Here is a 14,592-nt window from a genome sequence, read left to right on the forward strand (position 1 = left end):
GGGAAAAAGGAAGGAAGGGAGAGAGGAAGGGAGGGAGGGAGAGAAAGAAAGAGGGAGGGAAAAGAGAAGGAAGGAAGGGAGAGAGGGAGGGAGGGAGGGAAAGAAAGAGGGAGGGAAAGAGAAGGAAGGAAGGGAAGGAAGGAGGGAAGGAGGGAAGGAGGGAGGGAAGGAGGGAAGGAGGGAGGGAAGGAGGAAAGGAGGGAGGGAGGGAAGGAGGGAGGGAAGGAGGGAGGAAGGAGGGAGGGAAGGAGGGGAGGAGGGAGGGAGGGAAGGAGGGAAGGAGGGAGGGAAGAAGGGAGGGAAGAAGGGAGGGAGGAAAGGAGGGAGGGAAGAAGGGAGGGAGGAAGGAAGGAAGGAAGGTAATTCCTGTGACCCTGAGGCCTATTTGTAGCTGGTCTTGACCCTTCTCTCTCCATTGCTGTCTGGGAACTTTCAGTTTCCAAAAATAGGTGTGCAGCCTCTCTCCTCCTGACTTGGCAGTTGTGGCTATGACCCCTGCTCTGGGGGAACTGACTGTCACCTCCATCTCATCTCTGATGATGTCCCTGCTAGCAGGCCCAGCTTCTAGGGCACACAGCCTCCACAGAGGGGCCTGCTGGTTAGGAAGGGCTCTGGGTCGCCTCAATTCTCCACTGTCACCCTTGAGATGCATCATAATGTTTTAACGAGGGCCACGGAGTTCTCACTCTGCAATGACACCTGCCAATTAGGTGGCAGGCCACGCTTTGGCTCCGGCCTCTCACAGGCATGAGTGCTTTGACCTCAGGGGTGTCCGGGGGCCTAGTAGGGATTTCAAGATGGGTGGAAGTGGGGAGACCATTACCGAAGGAATAGCACAGGCAAACACCCTAAAAAGTTTCTGAGAGTGAGTCTTCTGGGGAGAACCCCATGGCTTTGCCAGCCTCAGCTAAACCCCAGAAGTATGAGACTTGGGCAACTGCTACCTTCTGGTTCTGGACGCACTGTTTCCCTGGCTCAGGGCTGAGAGAAAGGCAGGATGCAGAAGACAAAGCACTAATTAGTGCCCAGAGAGGACCCCTCCTGTCACTGTGAAGGCGGCAATAAGTCAGGCTAGGAAGTAGAGGGGGCTGATGGGATAGCTTGGCTCACAGTCAGACCTCCGTGGCTTGGTCATCTGACTGACCCATCAAAGTGTCTTCTCTTCCATTTGCTACTTCTGAGGCCAGCTCAGTAGCTCCACCCTGAATCCCTCCTATCGGCTAGTGTGCTTTCTCTGGACCCTAGAGCACCCATTTCACCCTGAATCCCTCCCAGCACTTTCTCTGGACCCTAGAGCACCCATTTCAGCCAGATCTTGGCCTCCCAACTCCCCATTTCAGAACCTGGATGGTTCTCAGTGAACTGGAAGAAGGAGCGAGAGCCACTGCAGTGGGTGTCCCAGTGCCCGTGGGGATGGGGTGGTAACCTCTGTGGGGCAGAGTTGTAACCACCTCTTAGGGTTTATGCCTTGAGACCTCATCAGGGCCCAGCAGGAACAAAGAGGCCCAGAGAACTTCTCCAAGCTTCCTGAGAGATCGAGTGGTGATCAGGATTGCCTGGCCTAGAGTGTTTCAGATTCTGGACACTGGGAGACATAGAGAGGAGGCGTCCAGGGCTGTTCTTTCACTTTTGGGCTTACCCCCTTGAGACAGGGTCTCTCACCGAGCCTGGAAGTAGGCTGGTGGCCAGCGAGCCCCAGTGAGCCTCCTGTTTCCACCTCAAATTCATGCAGGCTCAGAGGCACAGGCAAACTTTAAAAATATATAATTAATATATAGTATAGAGTATGTAATATATAATATAGATGATAATGTATAATATGTGATGTATAATATATAATGTATAATGCATGAGATAATTAATATATAATGTGTAACATATAACATTATATTCAATATATAATATGTAATATGATGGATGGTAACATATAATATATAATGTGTGATATGTAATATGTGATGTACAACATGCAATGTAATATACAATATACAACATAATATAATATATAATGTGTAATGTGTATAGTATGTAATATATTATGTATATACATATACACATACATACACACACATACACACACACACACATATATATATATATATATGTTCTAGTCCTTTGCAAGACCAATACAGGATCTTAACTACAGCTTAACAGGAACCTGAGGCAGTGCCAGGAGTTTATTTTTACATGTGGGTGCTATAGGTTTGAACTCCTAATACTTGCTCAGTAACACCTCTCCAGCTCCTCATTTTATAATTCTTTCATTTTTATTTTTAAGTGTGTGTGTGTGTCTGTGTGTGTATGTGTGTGTGTGTGTGTGTGTGTCTGTGTGTCTGTGTGTATGTGTGTGTGTATGTGTATGAGTGCAGGTGCCTACTGAGGCCAGAAGCAACAGGTCCACTGGAGCTGGAGTTAAGGGTGGTTGTCGGGTGCTGGGACCTGAATTCTGGTTCTTTGCAACAGTAATGCAGGCTCTTAGCCACTAAATCATCTTGTTAACCTCTAGCTTTATGATGCTGATGCTGATGCTGATGCATCTCCTCTTCTCCTCCTCCTCTTCATCTCTTCTTCCTCTTCTTCCTCCTTTTCATCCTCCACTTCCTCTTCCTCATCTTCCTTTTACTCTGTGTAGCCCTGGATGCCCTAGAACTCACTGTGTAGACCAGGCTTACCTCAACCTTACAGAGTCTGATTTTGTTTTAGACTTTTTTATTTATCCCCTTTATGTCACGGTATCATCCCCCCATCCTCCCAGTACACCCTTAGATTTCTATTTTATGCACACGAGTGTTTTTCCTGCATGTATACATGTGTACTACATTAAGTGCCCTGGTGCTGGGGAGGTCAGAAGAGGGCGCTGGGTCCCTGGAACTGGAGGTCAGTGCTAGGAACTGAACCTGAGTTATGTTGGCCTCAAACTCATGGGATCTGCTTCCCAAGTGCTGGGATTAAAGGTGTGTGCCACACTGTGGCTATCCCAGAAAGTATTTCCAGTTAAGCATTAACATTTATTCATCCCCGGGGAGAGGGAAGAATCATTTTCATATTGATCATCATTGGTCTGAAGACACATTCTCACAGCAGAGCAGGAATAAGGAAGAATCTGGCCTCAGTGACAGTCAGTGTCCGGGTGGAGGGGTACGGACACTGTCAACCACCCAGAATATGCGGCTGTTTGGTGTCCGAAGGCCCAGCTCAGAGGCCAGCTCTGCCTCTAACTCTCAGGGTGACCTTTAGAATTCTAATTGAGAGCTAGTCTGGCCCAATGAGGAGGAATTGTAAGACGATCCTAACCTGGCTCTTTGGTGCCTCCTGGTGGACACATTGGTGCATGACGCCATCTGCTTCCAATACAAGACCTGACCCTGAAGGAAACTCTCCATTCCTAGGTCGCAAGGTAAAGAGAAGGACATCCTTCGGGTCAGTCCCTGCTACTTATTCTCAGCCTTCTCTCCGAACCTGTTTTCTGTCTCTTAGAAAGGAATGAGTGGTATGAGTGCATAGGTTGGGGTGTGGCTTGAAGCAAAGTTTCTCTCTAGCATGCAGGAAGTTCCGTTGGCTCAACAGTGCTGCCCAGACCCAGTATGCTGAACACCTGCAATCCTGGAATGCAGGAGCAGAGGCAGGAGGATCAGAAGCTGAGAGTCATACGAAGCTCAACAAAACAAAACAGGACCAGTACAGGGTTTATGACCTAGGTTTAACCACTCCCTGATATCATTAAGAATAATTAATAAGGCTGAGAATTATAGGTCACACCTTCAATCCCAGCTCTTGGGAGGCAGAGGCAGGTGGATATCTGTGAGTTTGAGACCAGCTTGGTCTACACCAGTGATTCTCAACCTTTCTAATGCTGTGACCCTTTAATATAGTTCCTCATGTTGTGATGACCCCACCATCCATAGAAAATTCATAACTTTATCTTTGCTTGTGTTGTGAATTATAATGTGAATATCTGTGTTTTCCAATGGCCTTAGGCCACCTCTACGAACAATCCTCAAAGGAATCATGACTCACAGTTTGAGAACCTGTGCTCTATATGGTGAGTTTCAGGTCAGTCAGGGCAAGATGGTGAGACCCCCATCGAGAGAGAGAGAGAGAGAGAGAGAGAGAGAGAGAGAGAGAATGAGTTGGTGATAATGGCACATGACTTCAATCCAAGCATTCTAAAGGCCAGCAGATCTCTGTGAGTTCGAAGCCAGCCTGGTCTACGAATCGAATCGAGTTCCAGGACAGCCAGGGCTACACAGAGAAACCCTGTCTTGAAAATCAAAAAGGAAAAGAGAACAGAGGGAAAGAAGGAAGGAAGGGAAAGAAAGAAAGAAAGAAAGAAAGAAAGAAAGAAAGAAAGAAAGAAAGGAAGGAAGGAAGGAAGGAAGGAAGGAAGGAAGGAAGGAAGGAAGGAAGGAAGGAAGAACACTTGTTGGGGTGGGTGGGAGCAGAGGAGGGAACATGGCTGTACACCTGGACATCAGAGGACACCCTCAGCTTCTGTCCTCAGCGGCATTCTGCCTTTTGCTTGAGACTGTCTCTCACCAGCCTGTCTTCACCACAGAGGCCAGGCTAGCCCACAGGTTTACAGACGCTCACCTCTCAGTCCTCCATCACTGGGACCACGGGGCACAACATCACATTATACTTTTTTCTTTTCTCTTTTCTGATTTTTCGAGACAGGGTTTCTCTGTGTAGCCTTGACCATCCTGGAACTCACTCTATAGACCAAGCTGGCCTCAAACTCACGGCGATCCTCCTGCCTCCACCTCCCGAGTGCTGGGATTACAGGTGTGAGCCACCACCGCCCCACTCACATTGTACTTTTATGTGGGTTCTGGGAACACAAACTCAGGTCCTCATAGGTGATTTGCCCACCAAGCCCCCTCCCTAGCCCCAGGCTTGGTTTCTCAAGGCATCACCAAGCTCACGGTCCCAGGCCCTCACTGGGTCCAGCATTCAGGAATTGACGCGGGAACCTTAAGGAAATTAAGAGCTGTGGATCTAACCGGGTGGTGGCGCACGCCTGTAATCCCAGCACTCTGGGAGGCAGAGGCAGGCGGATTTCTGAGTTTGAGGCCAGCCTGGTCTACAGAGTGAGTTCCAGGACAGCCAGGGCTACACAGAGAAACCCTGTCTCGAAAAAACCAAATCCAAAAAACCAAAATAAATACATAAATAAATAAATAAATAAATAGCTGTGGATCTGGATGAAAATTAACTCCCACCTGAGCAAGGTGCCTCTCATCTATCATTCCAACAACAGGAGGCTGGCGAGGCTGGCATAATGCACCATCTGAAGGCACTGTGGGCACTGCTTAATAAGCTCTACACCAGCCAGGGCTGCAAAGTGAGAGCCTGTCACACAAGACAAAAAAAAAAAAAGTCGTCTCGCTGGGCACTAGCGGACCACTTAGCACCCGGTCTCTCCCGCACCTCCTGCCTGTCTTGTTTTGAGGATTAAACCCAGGGCCCTGTGTGTGCTCAGCACGCTTATCACTGAGCCAAATTTCCAGTCCCATCTACTTTTAAAAAATAATAGTTTGTTTTGCTTTTGTTTGAAATGGGGTCTCTGTTGCCCAGGCTAGTTTTCATGCCAGACCTTGCAGCCGGTGCCGGTCACAGCGATAAAGAGTATACAAGACATAATCTTTACCCTTTGCACACTAGCCTCCGGCATTTATTAGAACACAGATGTTTACACTCTAGTCTGAAGAAACCGCGCGGGAATGTGCACAAATCAAGGGTGTTACTGGGGTGAACACGGGCGGTCAATGGCTATGGCAGGCAGAGTGAATCTCAGAGTAGGCTCCGGAGCTGGGCCGCAGCCAAGGGCAGGGCAGGTCTGCCCAGACCTAAGGATGAAAAACAAACTCACGTCCTGATATGCAGGAACAAATTTGTGGGGTTTCGTTGGCCGGCTTGTATCACGTGGTTCCTGGATCAATCCTCGAAATAGGGAGGGTAGCCTTTGGGAAGTCCAAATTACACTCCTGGCCTCGGGGCCACACCTCCTGGGCGGGGCTGGTTGTCGGTGAGGCCACTTAAAAAGCAGCGTCCCCTTGGTTTCTGCCACTGAGAAAGTCCCTTAGACCAGGAAACATGCCACTGTGAAGTGTCTGTGACTGACCACACACTCCTCGGTGGAAATGCTATCCACATAAAAATATCAACCTCTACCCGGGCGGTGGCGCTCGCCCTGGATGCCAGCGCTCAGAGAGCAGAAGCAGGTGGATCTCTGATTTCGAGGCCAGCCTGGTCTACAGAGCTAGGGCAGTCAGGGCTACACAGAGAAACCCTATCTCTAAACAAAACAAAACAAAACAAAACAATAAATACCAACCACAAATCCTGAATGGTGGCACGACGCTACAGTCCTAGCACTTGGCAGGCAATTCCAGGATAGCCTCGGCTACACCCACCCTGGGCTATATGAAAACTCTCAGAAACAAAAGCGAAAACCGGAGGTGGCAGGCTAGCAGTTCACTGAGATATACAGCGCAGTAGGGTCCATGGCTCTCCGCTTAAGAGCACTTGCGACTCTTGCAGAGGACGCTGGGTTGGTTACAGGAATCCATATAGCAGCTCACAACCAGCTGCAATTCCAGTTTCAGGGCATGTGGCGCCCTCTTCTGACTTCTGAAGGCAACAGGTACACACATGCTGCAAAACCGTACATGCAGGCAAAATTATAACATAAAATAAGTCTTAAAAAAACAAACAAACTGCCGGACAATGGTGGCACATGCCTTTAATCCCAGCACTTGGGAGGCAGAGGCAGGCGGATTTCTGAGTTCAAGGCCAGCCTGGTCTACAGAGTGTGTTCCAGAACAGACAGGGCTACACAGAGAAAATCAAAAATTAAAAAATATATATCATTTAAAAAAATATATTTAAAAACAAACAAAGCCAAGAGATGGTGGTGCACATCTTTAATCCCAGCACTCGGAAGGCAGAAACAGGCAAATCTCTGTGAGTCCGAGACTAGCCTGGTCTACAGAACTACAGGGCCAGACAAAGAAAGCCTGTCTCAAAACCAGAACAAAACAGGATGCTTACCAGGTAAAGCCCTTAGCTGCCAAGCTGAGCCTGGATCCAAGGCCCAGAACCCACGTAAAGTTGATTGAGAGGGAGAACTAACCCACAAAATGTCCTCCGACTGCCATGTGTGGACCATTCTCTCAGGCATACAGAACTAGTAAATACGTGTCATTTTAAAACTAAAAACCAAAACCTGGTGGTATGGAGCCCTTTTAATTCCAGGACTCCGTCGTCGGAGGCAGGAAGGTGAGGAGTCCTAGGTCATCTGCAGCTACATATCCAGTCTGAGGCCAGCCTGGGCTATGTGAGACCCAGTCTCAAAACAAACAACAACCAAATGCCAACTAGAAAGACAGTTGGGCACATGAGGCAGGAGGATGCTAAGTTTGAGGCCAGATTGGGCTACACAGTAAGTTCCAGGCCAACCTGAGATACGTAAAGAGACAGTGTCTTAAAAAGAAAAAAACTAGTCATAGAAATAGATAAGTAGGTTATATAGATATATATCTATATAGAGATATATAGATGAGGAGCCATGGTGGGGAGAGATATGGCAAGGAGGGAAATGCGTAAGATGAGGGTGCTGTCTGTCTTTATCACATGGTTACCTAGGGGCTTGGCCAGGCTAGAACAAGCAGACTTAGGGATCTGTGCTAAAGTGTTATGAGAAAGTCAAGCAGGGAACTGGCAACATGGCTCTGGGGTTAAGGCGCTTGCTACGAAGTCTGAGAACTGGGTTAGATCCCTGGGACCCACACAGTATCTGAAGGGGACCAACTCCCACAGGTGGTCCTCTGACTTTGCCTTGAAAACACACACACACACACACACACACACACACAGAAAGATAGAGATAGAGAGAGAGACAGAGACACACACTCAGAGGCACACACAGACACACACACACAGAAAGAGAGAGAGACAGACAGAGACAGAGACACAACTCAGAGGCACACACACAGAGACACACACACACAAACACACACACACAGAGACACACACACAAACACACACACACAAACACACACACACAGAGACACACACACACACAAACACACACACACACACACACACACACACACACACACGCGTGCGCGCGCTTCATTCCCTGGAGCTTATCTTTTTTGTTTTGTTTTTTTTCCGAGACAGGGTTTCTCTGTGTAGCCATGGCTGTCCTGGAACTCACTCTGTAGACCAGGCTGGCCTCGAACTCAGAAATCCACCTGCCTCTGCCTCCCAAGTGCTGGGATTAAACCTGTAGCTTATCTTTAACACTGCACTACAAATTGACAGTGTAACACACACACATGCACACTCATACATGCTAGCAGACAAACACACACACACACATACTAATAAATGATTTTGTTTTGTTTTGAAAGATAGTCTTTTTTAAAAAGATGTATTTATTTTATGTTATGTGAGTACACTGTCGCTGTCTTCAGACACACCAGAAGAGGGCATCGGATCCCATTACAGATGGTTGTGAGCCACCATGTGGTTGCTGGGAATTGAACTCAGGGCCTGAAAGATACTTTTATGATGTAGCTCTGGCTGGCCTGGAACTCACCATATAGAACAGACCTGCCTGCTTCTGCCTCTGAGGAGCTGGGATCAAAAGCACATGTCACCACCATGCTAACCAGTAAACATAAAATTTAGAATTAAAACAGAGAGAGAGAAAAGTCGAGAAGATGTCGGTCACATACCTCAGTTGACAATAAATGCTAAAAGGTTGCTAATTTAAAACGATGCTAATAAATGTTAAAAGGTTAACGATATGATAGCCCAGGGTCATGGTGGACACTGACCTGCATGGATGGTGTCTCTGCACAGTTACGATGTTCTATCAGACACAGTCCGTCCGCAGGACCTTTAACATGGAGAACTTTGATTCACCAAGACAGTGTGACAAGTTGACAGCTGTGAAAGGGAAAGCCCCCAAATGAGATTAGTGGGGGGACTTCCTGGGGTCCCCTCCGGAGCTATGTTTGCTTTCTGGGGGTTGTGAAGTCCCTTGGAAAGGGTCACAGAGGTGAACAAGGCACATTGCTCAGCGAGTCCCTTATGAGGAGATTAAACATGGGAGATTGGGTCCCCCCAAAGCTAGCTCTAGAAATTCCCTTTTGTATGTGTATTGTCTGTGTGTGCACAGACATGCACACATGCTCACCATGCGTGTGCATATGTAAGCCAGAGGTTAATGCCTGCCCACTTTCCCTTTTTGTTTTTCTTTTTTAATATATATATATTTTTTAATTTTTGTTTTTTGAGACAGGGTTTCTCTGTGTAGCCTTAGCTGTCCTGGAACTCACTCTGTAGACCAGGCTGACTTCGAACTCAGAAATCCACCTGCCTCTGCTTCCCAAGTGCTGGGATTAAAGGTGTGCATATTTTATTTTATTTTGTGCACTATGTGTGCCTGGTGAGCCTAGAGGCCAGAAGAGGGCATGTGATCCCCAGGAACTGGAAGTACAGATGGCTGGGCCACCGACAGAATGGATTCTGGGAACTGAACAGAGGTCCTCGGGAAGGGGAGCCAGTGCCCCTAACCACTGGGCCATCTCAGCCCCAGGCTGTTTTCCTGGCTCACCAACTTTAAGTCTGGAGTTCACCATTTCACCTAAAACGGCTGGCCAGCAAGCCCTGGAATCCACCTATCTTAGCCCTTAACCTCCAGCTCTGGAGTTACAGGCCCACACCACCATGCTGGATTTTACATGTGTGCCGGGGACCTGAACTCACTCAGGCAGTCATGCTTGTGCGGAAAACACGTGACGGACTGCACACACTCCCTGTCAGATAAAATGACAACTCTGCTTTGAAAGAAATAAAAGAGAGGTATTTTTCTGAGCCGAGGATGATTATCCGCCGCCAGGAACACGAGAGCACAGAGTCCCGAATGGGGCTCTACCGCAGAAAGGCGATAGCAATGAATGAATGTTTTCTTGGCTGTAAAACCAAAAGAAAGTTATAAATCAACATATTTACCAATCATCTGGATGAGAGAATTAGATAAGGGGATGGGTGGGTCACAGCACACCTAGGAACTCTCTTCAGGGGCTCAGATGTTGTTTTCTTGGTTTCTTAGCCTTTGGGCTGGGGCAGGCTGGAGGTCTACAGTTATCTGTTAAGTCACGGGAATGTCAGGTCAGATATAAATTAGTAGGGCTCTTCAAAGAATCAAGATGGCTGGTGCTAATTTTATCTTTAAGAAATTAAGATAGCCTGTGATAATTTTGTCTCAAGGGAATCAGATGTCTGGTATAATTTTATCTTAAAGGAATTAAGGTGGCTCCTGGATTATCTTATCTTCAAGGAATCGTGATAGTTCACGGCAGTTTCGGCTCTGGATCTATTACATTCCACATCTCCACAATCACATGCTCAGCTCAGCCGACATCAAGCAGTCGGCAGGGTCTTTAACACGAGGCAGCTTCTTCAGCGATTTCCAGGTCCCGCTGTCCACCTTAAGCTCTTCGCGCATGAGCAATGCTCTAAAGAACGCAGTGCTGTCACTGTGCCCTTCTCCTGGGGCTGCTGTCCTCCCTCCCGGTTTCCTGATCCAGCTCTCTTGGGGTCTTCTAAGCTCCCCCTCACTTTATGAGACAAGCCGGGAGAAGGCAAAGACAGAACTAGCCATTCAACCCAGAAGGACAGGGCTGCAATGCCTTCCCTTCACAAAAGGGGGCGCATCGGCCACAGACACCACAAGATGCTACACTACTCCAGGACTGACTCAGGTCTGCTGTTTTTTGTTTTTTGGTTGGTTTGATTTTTTTTATTAGATATTTTCTTTATTTATATATCAAATGTTATCCCCCTTCCTCTTTTCCCCTCCGAAAACCCCCTATCCCATCCCTCCTCCCCCTGCTCACCAACCTACCACTCCTGCTTCCCTCCTGGCATTCCCGTATACTGGGGCATCGAGCCTTCACAGGATCAAAGGCCTCTCCTCTCATTGATGTCCGACAAACCATCTTCTGCTGCATATGGCTAGAGCCATGGGTCCCTCCATGTGTACTCTTTGGTTGGTGGTTTAGTCCCTGGGAGCTCTTGGGGTACTGGGTAGTTCATATTGTTGTTCCTCCTATGACTCTGCAAACCCCTTCAGCTCCTTGGGTCCATTCTCTAGATCCTCCATTGGGGATCCTGTGTTCAGTCCAATGGTTGGCTGCCAGCATCCACCTCTGTATTTGTCAGGCTCTGGCAGGGCCTCTCAGGAGACAGCTATACTGGCTCCTGTCAGCAAGCACTTGTTGGCATCCACAGTAGTGTCTGGGTTTGGTGACTGTATATGGGATGGATCCCCAGGTGGGGCAGTCTCTGGATGGCCTTTCCTTCAGTCTCTGCTCCACACTTTGTCTCTGTATCTCCTCCCATGGGTATTTTGATCCCCCTTCTAAAAAGGACCGAAGTATCCACACTTTGGTCTTCCTTCCTCTTGAGCTTCATGTGGTCTATGAATTGTATCTTGGATATTTGGAGCATCTGGGCTAATATCCACTTATTGGTGAGTACATACCATGTGTGTTCTTTTGTGATTAGGTTACCTCACTCAGGATGATATTTTCTAATGCTATCCATTTCCTTAGAATTTCATGAATTCATTGTTTTTAATAGCTGAGTAGTACTCCATTGTGTAAATGTGCCACATTTTTCTGTATCCATTTCTCTGTTGAAGGATATCCAGGTTGTTTCCAGCTTCTGGCTATTATAAATAAATGCTGCTATGAACATAGTGGAGCATGTATTTTTGTTATATGTTGGAGAATCTTTTGGGTATATGCCCAGGAGTAGTATAGGTAATACTATGTCCAATGTTCTAAGGAACTGCCAGATCGATTTCCAGAGTGGCTGTCCCAACTTTCAATCCCACCAACCATGGAGGAGTGTTCCTCTTTCTCCACATCCTCGCCAGCATCTGCTGCCCTCTGAGTTTTTGATCTTAGCCATTCTGACTGTTGTGAGGTAGAATTGTTGTGATTTGCATTCCCCTGATGACTAAGGATGTTGGACATTTCTTTAGGTGCTTCTCAGCAGTTGGTTTGATTTTTAAAACCAGGTCTCACTATGTAGCCGGCTCTATAGACCACGTTGGTCCTGAACTCACAGAAATCCACCTGCGTCCGCCGCCTGTGTGCTGGGATTAAAGGCATGTGCCTCCACACTCAGCCCTACCTCGTGACGTTCATATCATTTGGCCAGAGGACAAGGGCAAGCAATCTGCAGGTCCCAGCTGGGAAGGCCAAGGTCCAGAGAGGAACAGTGGTGAGTCCAGACTGGAGACCTGGGGTTTCATGAAGGTCTGAACCCCACCTCCTTGTCAAAACAATTTTGGCTCACAATTAGCTAAGAGCCCCATCGTCTGCTTGAGGGCGCCCAAAGTCGACGCCCTGTGAACAGAACTAGGAAAGGGACTCCAGGCTGGGCTTCATCAAGCTGTGGAATCCAAAGGATTTACGTTTAAAAATTTTTATTTATTCATATGTGTGTGTGCCTCCCCATCCCCCGGAGTGCTCACATGTAAAGGTCAGAGGACAAATTCCAAAAATTCATTTTCTCTTTCTACCATGTGGGTCCCAGGCTTTGAACTCACGTCATCTGTCTTTTTTCTTTCTTTCTTTTCTTTTTTTTTTTTTTTTTTTTTGGTTTTTTGGATTTTGGTTTTTTTGAGACAGGATTTCTCTGTGTAGCCCTGGCTGTCCTGGAACTCACTCTGTAGACCAGGCTGGCCTCGAACTCAGAAATCTGCCTGCCTCTGCCCTCCAGAGTGCTGGGATTACAGGCGTGTGCCACCACGCCCAGCTACGTCATCTGTCTTAAAGTAAGTACCTTTATCCGCTGAGTCATCTCAGAGCTTCGGAATCACTTTTTAAAAAAATTAGATTTTTTAAAAATTTATTTTATATGTATGAGTGTTTTACCTGAATGTAAGTCCACGTACCACGTACATTCTTGGCGCCCAAGGAGGTCAGAACAGGGTCTTAGATCCTCTGAACTAGAGTTGTAGACAATTGTGAGCCACCATGTAGGTGCTGGGAGAAGAGAAACCAGTACTCTTAACCAAGGAGCCATCTCTTCAGTCACACACACACACACACACACACACACACACACACGCGCGCGCGTGCCCAACCTTCCTCTCTTCTCCCAGGACACCCCTTCTCCCCCTACCCACCCCCAACCCCCATAACCCCGTGTCATGCTCAAATTATCCTCAGCCTCAGTTAAACTATGGATATGGTAGAGGGCGGAAGGCCTAAAGGCACATCCCATAGACCTGCCTCACTGCCCCTGGGAACTCAGACAACACTGCCCCAGAATTCTCCTCTTAGAGACTGAGAACATCCTGGGCCTCTGTTCATCCCAGGCTCAGAGATATGCTAGGTATAATAACCAGCATATGACCCACACATGCCAACAGGGGGGAACAGTTCTGAGGCGGGGAGTCTCCCCTAGCTGAAGATGGCAGCACTGGTGGCCCCACACTCCTCCCTTGGCCACAGACTAGAGCTTTGTGTGCTAGCACAGGGGTCTGGGCACTGTGGCCTCTGCCCACTGGCACTGCTTCACAGTTTTCCTCTGAAGACACATTCCCAAGGTGCAGTCTTGTTGTAGCACTACCGAGGTGGCGGAGGGGGGCAGATGGGCTGTTCCCTACGCTGAGACTCTGCTACTTCATTTGAGGCGTGTGTGGGTCACATGCTGGTTATTGTACCAGGTATGATACCAGGCACCAAGCCAACAGGCAGCGCAATGAGAATCGTCAGAAATGCTACATACACATGTGTGTGTGTGCATATGCATGTGTGTGTGTTTGTATCTGTGTGTTTGTGTGTGCAAGTGTGTACATGTATAACTGTGTGTGTGCATATGCTTGTGTGTGTGCAAGTGTGCACATGTGTACCTGTGTGTATATCTGTGTGTTTGTGTGTGTGAGTGTGCACATGTGTACTTGTGTGTATCTGTGTGTTTGTGTGTGTGAGTATGCACATGTGTACGTGTGTGTGTGTGTGTGTGTGTGTGTGTGTGTGTGTGTATCTGTGCGTGCACGCACACGTGTGAGTGGTCTGATCTGGCTGGAAGTCAGGGCCAAGGAGACAGGAAGAACATTTAGATACAGCCCCAGCCCAGGGCTGGTGCCCAGATAAACTGATACTGTGTGAGAGGCAGGAGCTAGGGTGGAGTGTAGGTCAAACAGTCTGGGCCACCAGCCCTGAGAGGCTGTCAGTCAAGGCAGATGGGCCCTGCCTGCATGCTGGCAGGCACTGCTGGGATTCAGACCTTGGTAACCCTCAGTGACCAGAGAATATTTTGGGCTGGGGCTGAGCATCACCTGCTCCCTTGGCTGCACTTCCAGGGCAAAGGGGAGCCTGCCAGCCTGTCCGCCGATGGAGGCTTAAGATAGGGACACTGGAAAAATCTGTCCTCTCTGCGCTCTGCTCTGCATTACCCTCTTCCCTACTTGGACATCCCTCCCCACCTCAGCGGCAGCCAGAGCTAGAAGGAGCTCATCTGCCCCACCCTTCCAAGGAGCGGGGAGTCCAGAAAGGAAGA

The sequence above is a fragment of the Apodemus sylvaticus genome, chromosome 3, assembly GCF_947179515.1.
Source record: "Apodemus sylvaticus chromosome 3, mApoSyl1.1, whole genome shotgun sequence".
Taxonomy (NCBI): domain Eukaryota; kingdom Metazoa; phylum Chordata; class Mammalia; order Rodentia; family Muridae; genus Apodemus; species Apodemus sylvaticus.